Source organism: Benincasa hispida, chromosome 11 (assembly GCF_009727055.1).
Source record: "Benincasa hispida cultivar B227 chromosome 11, ASM972705v1, whole genome shotgun sequence".
Classification (NCBI taxonomy): domain Eukaryota; kingdom Viridiplantae; phylum Streptophyta; class Magnoliopsida; order Cucurbitales; family Cucurbitaceae; genus Benincasa; species Benincasa hispida.
In genome coordinates this window covers 7052983-7062172 of record NC_052359.1, presented here as the reverse complement: position 1 = coordinate 7062172, position 9190 = coordinate 7052983, and positions in this window count along the sequence as shown.

Genomic DNA, 9190 nt, shown 5'->3' with positions numbered 1-9190 from the left:
CCTCTAGTGAAAGTGTTATAGAACAATCATGGCATTGAAAAGGCAACCTGGGAGCCCGAGTAGCAAGTAAAGCAGAGATATCCTCAACTTTTCAATTGATGTTCAGGTAAATTTCAAGGACGAAATTTCTTTTAGGGGGGAGGAATTTGTAAAACCCGAACCTTAATTACCTTAAGTTAGAAAGTGTAAGTTATGTGATGTCTTCCAATGAGTTGTAATGAGATTATGTTTTGGTTAGGAATGATGGAGAAAGAAAGTAAACTAAAGAACAAGAGAACTCTCGGATGGCTATGTAGGAAAGAATGGTCAAATTTTGGCTAAGTATGGGAAACCAAGAGAAAACCATGCTATCCTATGAGATTTAATGTTGAATTGTGTTGTGATGGAGTGGGAAGAAAATGGCTTAATCAAATCTCAGCCATTAATCTTCATTAGTGGGCTAAGTGGCCCAAGGAGATTTTATGCAGGATTTTGGGCGGTGGTAAGCAGGAAGGATGACTTCATTTAATTGGTTTGAACAAATTACTTGGGCTATTTGTGTAATTCCAGTGGCATTCGAAAGCTCTGAGAGTCTATTTTCTGTAGTTGTGCTGCTGGAGGGAAAAATCGCTGGAATAAGGATAAAGGAACAAAATAAATACAAAGGGTTCGTTTCTCGGGTGAATCTAGGCCATCAGTGAAGAATTGAAGCTCCAAGACGAATCACGAAGATTTTTGAGCTAAAAATTTGAGGTAATATTAACTTAGATATAAACAACTTTGTAGAATGAAACTTTTTAAGATGAGGACTGGAATGCGAGTTATATATTTTTGAAGTTTGAACTGGAAGTTGTTGAACAAGCAAGCAGCTGCTTGAATTAGGGCCAACGATGAAGTTTTGAATCTCCAGATAAAACGACGAGGAATTTCGAGCTGAAATTTTAAGGTAATGTTTCTAAATTGATTCTAAGCAAGTTTTTAGAAGGAATTTTCTTGAGATCGGTTCTGGAAATTTAGTTATGAATTGTTGGAATTGAATCTACAGTTTGATGCTCCAAAATTTTTCTAACTGTGGGGAGTGTGGGCGATCAAAGGGTGCATTCTTTTGACACCCAATACCTCCAAATTGGCTAAGTGTCCGACCCTCAAAGTGAAAGGTAGGAGGCACAATGTGATGGTTTGGCATGTGAGCTTGATTTATTGAGTAGGCCTAAAAAGAAGGCTAATGTAAACACTAAGTAGTATGCTTATATGTGTAGGTTCAACTCCCATTGGAGAAGCCTATCAAGCCTTAAGGAAGCAAACTTGAAGGACCTGTGAGTGACTATAAATGATTTATAAATGATTTATAAATATTTTAATAATCCATGCTTTATTGACAGTTACTTTTATGTTGGTTATTTTACAAGAAGTTCCAAGCAACGCATTTCTCTAAAGTTAATAAACGCATGCTAGTTACAAAGTTTATGAAATAAATGACTTTGGTACAAATGGTTGAACCATGGTAGTTTCAAAAGGAGATTCTATGAACATGTTTATGTTAGCAAGTATTTGTTAATATGTTTAAAGCATATGTGCTTCTAATGTTTGTTGAGCTCATTGATAACTTGTAGAAATAAAGTTATTTATACTGTTTTTATTTAGATATATTAATGAAAAAGGAAGAAAAGTTGCGTCAATTGTTATGAAATTGGCTAAGAAATGCAAGAATTATAAATTGTCGTCAATACACCCACTGACAACACTGCGATGGTGAAAAGAATATTTCAAAGTCTGTTTTGCAGGAAATCAAGTCCTGCATGCGTTTAAGGCTCAAATAAAAAGAACAACGGATCTACGTCGCATTGCGCCCATCATTCAAGAATCAATAGACGATCAATCAATGATGGCGGCATGCGACAATCGATCAAGAGCTAAGAATCAACACAATTTCAACCGCATGTGGTAATCAAAAACAACACCACATGCGGGCGAACGATTGGAGTTGGAAAGAGCACGCAAATGCGGAGGATTCTAACGCGTGTACAACTGCCACTTGTGCATTTCTGATGGGAATGATTGCGTAACAGAAGGAAAATTCATTCCAACAATTTTCGGAGCTGCCATAAAATAACAGTGGGGACCACAATTCGGAGAGTCAAAGCTTAGCCTATAAATAGCTTCCGACCATTCCACTGAAAAAGATGCTTGAATACAGAGAGAAATGTATATACTGGTTCGAGAGAGAGACTGGTTGAGCGACTAATCAGAGTAGATCCGGGAAGAATTAAGAGACAACGCCGAGAGGTGAGTCTCTGGACAAGAATCCTTCTGATCCTATCGTTGAAGCTCTGTACGAAGGTCACTTCTACAAAGAGGAGCCAGCCTGAGAGGGAAGCTCTTCTCTTCATTCATTTCACACACCGGCAAGCAAATCCACCGTCCAGATCTGTGTCAAGACGTTAACACTCTTCTGTATTTGTTTCTATCTCTTTTCATCACTTGTACTCATCTTCTTAGTCTATCATTCACACCATGTATCAGATGCTTAATTCTATGATTAAATGTTATGAGCATTTCCATTATCATATCTCTACCTATTTCCGTTCATCCATAATTTTCACTTTCTCCATGATGTTTTCTTAATCCCTTGGATAATTAGCAACAATTGAGCAAGTAAATTAATTGGGTTAAGGAAATAATTAAGTTTAGTCAAAGCATGCTAGATGGCATCTTCACCTGTGAGAGCAGAAGTGAACATGTCATTCCGCCTATCGAGAGAGGGTTCGAAGAATGCGTTAACTAAAGCGAGAAGTACTTCCAGAGTTGGAAGCAATCTTGCATTCATTACGTTCATCCCTATTTCACCATAGAGATGTGGGAATGTGGCCGATCACCGAGAGGTGTACGCCAAGGGAAAATGAAACCTTAGTTACATCTTTAACGCAATTAATAAACTTGCGATGTTTTTACTAGTTATCCTTTCTTTTTAGATTCATCCATAAAGACTTGCCATCGCATACCACGATCCTTTGTATAAACTTCACAGTCAGTCTCGAACTCAGCATCATGTATATCATGTATCTTGTATCTTGCATCACATTAGCTTAGGTTTATTTTCATCACAATTTATTTTATTAACGCAACTTTAGTTTATCTGCACAATTTTACTTTACCGCAATTTACTTTCCTGTACACACATTCTTTATTAATTGTAAAAACCGGCCGCATATATCACGAATGTAACACAGTAACGACAACAATCCCTGTGTTCAACCTCGGATTACTCTAAGAAACTTGCATTGGAATTATACTTGGTTTCAGTGCAAGGAAACTTGTGACAACTCATAGCATACTACAAGCATCCCATTAATAATGCATACATCTAGAAGTAGTATCGCATAAAGTGTATATAAGCATAACACAACATCCATACTCTATCTCCATCTTTCCAAGTCATCAAGTTTATGGCAACATGAGCTTGTATGATTCACATTCATCATTGTTCATATTTGTCTAAATGCTTAAAGATCTATATATTTTGCGTTACAAGCATGCGTTAGCAAATGATGTTCTTGTGAAAACTATGATTTATGAGATCGAGATTTCAGTAACCATGTTTTATGAAAATGTTTTCCTATCAGGTATTTTCAGCTCAATACTAAAGTACAAGGAGAAGGTATCCGAGCTGTACTACCTAGTTTCAGTTATGTTATGATTCTGGTACTGAAGTACTTAGAGAAGGTATTAGAATAATTCACTTAGTTCAATGATAAGCAGTGGTACCCTGTATAAACCCGAGACTTTCCTTGGATTATTTGCTCTTGTCACATATTGTAGGATGTTGGATTTAAGTTATTGTTGTTCCATTATTGAAGAAAAATGGTAAAGTTTTTGGTTGAAGTTGTCTTTGATAATTTTGGAATTTATTAATAAAGAAAAGAAAGGAAAGGAAATAAAGAAAAAGAAAAGAAAAGAAAGGAAAAGGAAAAAGGGAAAAAAAAAAAAAGAAAATGGAAGGAAATGGAAACCCATTCGGCACCACCGCCTAACTCATTTCAGCCCATTTCTCCATCTTTTCCCATCAGATTTTCAGAGAAGTTTGAGAGAGAGTGTGAAGGAAGAGGAAGAAGAAGCTTGCTGCAGGTTGGAGGTTGAAGAAGGGAGGTAAAAGTTCATGCAATTGCAACCATGGAAGAATCTGGGTTCAACCTGCCTATCTCTGGTGTTTAAGTCGGTTTGAGCTACACAAGAAGAACTAAGAGGTGAGGCCTGACTTCCTTGAAAGTTAATCCATTTTCTAAAAAATTTCATGAAGGAAGCTTGAGCTAAATCTGATGATAAGTTAATGGTTTTTGAAAAGGAAAACAGAGCACAGAATTTTCGTGCAAATCAGAAGGATCTAGAGTTTTCTATGGTTTTTCGAACATTGTGGGGCGTACAAGTTGAATTAGAAGCTCAATTGTGTATGGTTGGAAATCTTATTCAATTTTNCGTACAAGTTGAATTAGAAGCTCAATTGTGTATGGTTGGAAATCTTATTCAATTTTCTATAACTTACATGAAGAATTCGTGAGCCAAAAATGACTAGAAGTAGGTTTAATTTCAGGAGAAAAGTAGAGGGTAGCAGAGAAGCACGAATCTGTATTTGCTGTGTTTGGGAGATTTCTGGACAAATCCGTTAGGAATCTCGTTTTATTCCTTCAAGTAAGTTGTAGAGGGTTCCAAACTGAAGAGTTTGATATATAGTACATTAATTTTGGTCAAGTATTTAGGAAGTTATGAGTATTGGAAGTTAGGGTATTGAATCTGGAAAATCTGGAAAAAAAGTATGAAGTATGATTTTATTTCTAGAATTTAGAATTCATGAACATGGAAAGACAAGATGATTTATAGTTTTGATGCTCGGTTTTGGTTTATTTGACAGGCCAAGAGGAAATAGGCTGAGTCTACAGACCAGGGAACTAGCCAAGACTGTGAGTGACAAAACGAATTTCGAAAATGATTTCCAAACTGTAATTTATGCTTAAATGGTTAACATGCTTGAATATGAACTTATGAATGATACATGATTTCTAAGAATGGTTTCAAGCATAAGTTTTGAGCTTAGATTTTCTAATGAGGTTTATATACGAGCACGTGATTATTGAATTCCTGAAAGGTAGTTGAAACGATATCATTTAAAGTAAAGTATGTATTAGCGAGTACTGTTAAAAGATTTTCAGTTTTTCACGAGCAAGCTGAGTAAGCTTGAGTTTTACGAAAGATAAAGATAAGCAGGCATGTTTTAATATTTTTATGTGGTTTTCTGAGACTTTTATTGATTACATGACTGAGATATTGAGCCCGAGGCTATATGGTACCGTGTGCACACAGGTTATACTCCGTTGTTGACGTTTAGTGTACTCCGTGACAACAATGCTGTTGTGAGTGCTGGGCGGGCCCCACTACGACAAAGACGATGGGAGTGCTGGGCAGGCCCCACTACATCATAGAGCTAGTAAACATTGTTTGTACCGGCCGTGCCCTACACAACGTTGATTTGTCATGTTAGTTAAAATGTTTTATATACTTGATATGCCTTGCTAGATTTTAATGACGTACTTGCGGAATATTTGAGAAAGCTTTTAGCATTACACGTTTATGTTTAACGCTTTGATTGAACAGATTCATATGTTTAAAGGTTTATCACGTGTTTTGATTTGCGGATTTACAGTTTTAAATTTAGTCACTCACTGGGCTTCGTAGCTCACTCTTTCAAAATATTTTCCCACTTTTTAGGTAGAGATCGAGCTCCCAGTGCCTAATAACTGCCAAAGTCTATTTTCTGCTAAAAGCTTCCAGATCAAGCTCCATACATGGGTGGAGTTGTACATTGTATCTGTTTGTATTGTAAATGTCTTTGTAAGAACTGGATAGTTTATGGTTGTGTAAGCACTAGATGTCGTGGTTGTGTAAACCCCAGTTGGATATGTTTTTGGTTGTGATATCTCTATCAGGTTATTTTCCAAACCGAGTTATGTCAGGACTACACTTCATGTGTGTCTAAAGGTTTCCAGGGGTTCCGCTGTGTTGTGTTACATGTACAGTATTTTATATCTAATATTAGTATGTTTATCAGGTTCAACGATTCAACAGGGTCATCAGGTAACGTTAAAGGAGGACGATGTTGTTGGCTTCACGCCATCTCCTTGACTAAGCTAGCAGGTAGTTTAGAAGGGGGTGTGACACCCTGCTTCAGTTATGATCCTTGACATCAGGATCCGATTTGCTCTACGTGCACGTATGACAGTTAATCAGTTCAGTAGGATTGAGCAAAAGGGTTCTTTCCTAGCATTAGTTGTAAGGTGCTGAACAAAAGGGTTCTCACCCCAGCCCAGGCTTATGTTTGAGAGATCGAACAAAAAGGTTCTCTCTTAAACATGATACCCGACGATAAGATTGAACCACGAGGGTTATTTCTTAGCATTGCTATAAGATGTTGAAAAAAAGGGTTCTCACCCCAGGCCAGGCTAATGTTTGAGAGATTAAACAAAAGTGTTCTCTCTCAGGTGTTGAACAAAAGGGTTCTCACCTCTGCCCAGGCTTATGTTTGAGAGATCGAACAAAAGGGTTCTCTCTTAAACATGATATCCGACGTTGAGAGATCGAGAAAAAGGGTTCTCTCTCAACTGGGAATCAGTTTAGCTATGTTTTTAGATACAATGGTTTTAAAAGGTTTATGTACATGTTGCTTGGCACACGTTGCTTGGCATGTTTTAGTTCCAGTATTATGTTTTCTAGCTTTCAGTTTAAGCATGAGATTTATGTTTTTATTAAGTCACTCACTGGGCAAGTAACTCATTCTTTCAAATGTTTTTCTTTTCCCAGGTAGTGGTCATCTCCCTAGAGGTTAGCTGTCATCCTGCTCTGCCACTCAAAGACTCCAGTGAAAAGTCAAAGTCTAGAGAGAAGTTTTAGGTGTTTACTTTGTAAATGTCTGTACATATGTGTTGCTCATTAGGGACTAGTAAAATATATTGGGACCGCTGAACTCTATATGTGTTAATAGGATGTAATTATGTTGTTGTTGATCCCTGGTGTTCTGAGGTTATTTTTAAAATTTCATTAGTTTGGTGAATGTTATATATGTACTCCAGGGATCTAAGTAGGTTAACGATGTTAGTTAGGTAGTAAGTGCCAAAAAAGGGTTGGTAACTACTGTCGTCACATTCACTTCTGGATTAAGAAGGGTAATCTGGGAGGGGGTGTGACATATGGGTAAGTAGATAGATGGCTCCCTTAAGGGCTGATTCTAGGGCTTGAACAATGTGGCGCCACACACCTTCTCTTGGCCCAAGAGATGTTCACACATAGTTGACTATGTTATATTGTTCATTAGAGGAATCAGTGGTACTTAAGGAGTGAGATGTAAATACAGGGCAAAACGGTAAATTGGCCCAGCTGTACTTACGATAATCTATGAAGGGTCATCGTACTCATGATTGGTTATATCCAATGGACACAGAAATATATCTGTGGTAAGAAGAGTTCAGCTATTAGTCTTTAGTGGAATCACTAACAATTAATGGATGGTGAATCTCATGGCTAAAGAGTTTAGTCAGTTATTCACGTATCATTGGAGCTTCGAGTCACAGGTCCATTAGGTCAACTGGGTAGCTTGGATAAAGTCGAGAACCAGTGTTTGGGTTAATTTGAAATGTTCAAATTGACAAGAGGAAGTTTTAAATTATATATGATATAATGGACTGGTTAATTTATATATGATATATTTATACTGGTTAATTATATATGATATAATTGGCTAAATATATGAGATACATTATTTTGAAGAAATTAGATATAAATATGATTTATATTCAGTAGAGGAAAAATACTATAGTAGATATATGATATCAAACTATAGGATATAAATATAATATGATTATATTTATTAATTAAATTAATTGATTAATTATTTAATAATTAACCAATTAATTCACGTTTGAACGTGGGAAGATGGGGCCGCGAAGGTTAAGGTAACCAACAGGTTAAAGTTTGAAAATCGTTTTCATTTTGAAGAATTAATTCAGTCATGCATTTGATAGCCCGACCCTAAAAAGAATTCGTGAAAGAGCAATCGCGAGAGCCTATACGATAGAATCTCATTCGTCTAAATGATCATCTAGTTCACGCGTTCTCTAAACGATCATATACCACTTTCCTAAACAATGATCCAGTTTTTCCTAAACGGTTGTGTAGTTCTACTATACAATAAGCGTCTTTGCTATACGATAGCAGAGTTCTTCTCGGGCGCGCTTATCGTCTACACGAAGTCTTTTCCTCTGTCCTCTACAAAACTCACCAGAGCCCACTCTTTGGGTTTTTTACACCGAGGATACCCGGGTTTCCCTTGTGATGGTGTTATCCATATGGCCTTGTTCATGTATGTTTGGATCGTGCAGTACCAGTCGACAGACTCACCGAGTTCTGGTAGATCAGTGGGAGTTTTCCGATGCTTTGGGTTCACACATACGAAGACCGTCTTCCTCTGGTATGAACCCCTTTTCTTTATGTTTTATTGTATTCTGAGCATGCCATTGATTAGTTTAATATGCATAACTTTTAGTATGGAATGTATATCGTTTGTGTTTTGATCACTGTGAAATCAGAGCGATCTAAGCCCGCTCATAGAACTCTCGGTATGAGATCCTTCAAAATGAGGTGCTGATGCAAAGGTGAAAACCTTCAAGGCTAGACTTATGGCAAAGAGTTATACCCAAGTTGAAGGAGTCGATTATGAGGAGACTTTCTCACCTATTGCCATGTTGAAGTCTATCCAGATCTTTCTATCTGTTGCCTCATGTTATGACTAAGAGATTTTGGAAATGAACGTCAAGACTGCTTTTCTGATTGACAATCTTGAGGAGACCATTTATATGGAGTAGCCTTAGAGATTCGTAACCCAAGGTAAAGAGCAAAAGGTGTGTAAGCTTAATCGGTCCATTTATGGACTGAAGCAAGCTTCTCTATCTTGGAATATAAAATTTGATGTTGCGATTAAATCTTATTGTTGGGGTTGATGCCCTAAAGTCTCGTGTCCTGTAGTTTGTAAACAGTATATACGAACACCTGTGATTGTTAATATATGATATTTACTTCACATTTTGTTGTTTTGCTCGGTTATTTGTTTTATTTGCTTTACCACAAACCAATAAACATAAAATCCCTAGTTATTTGTATGTGACTCAAG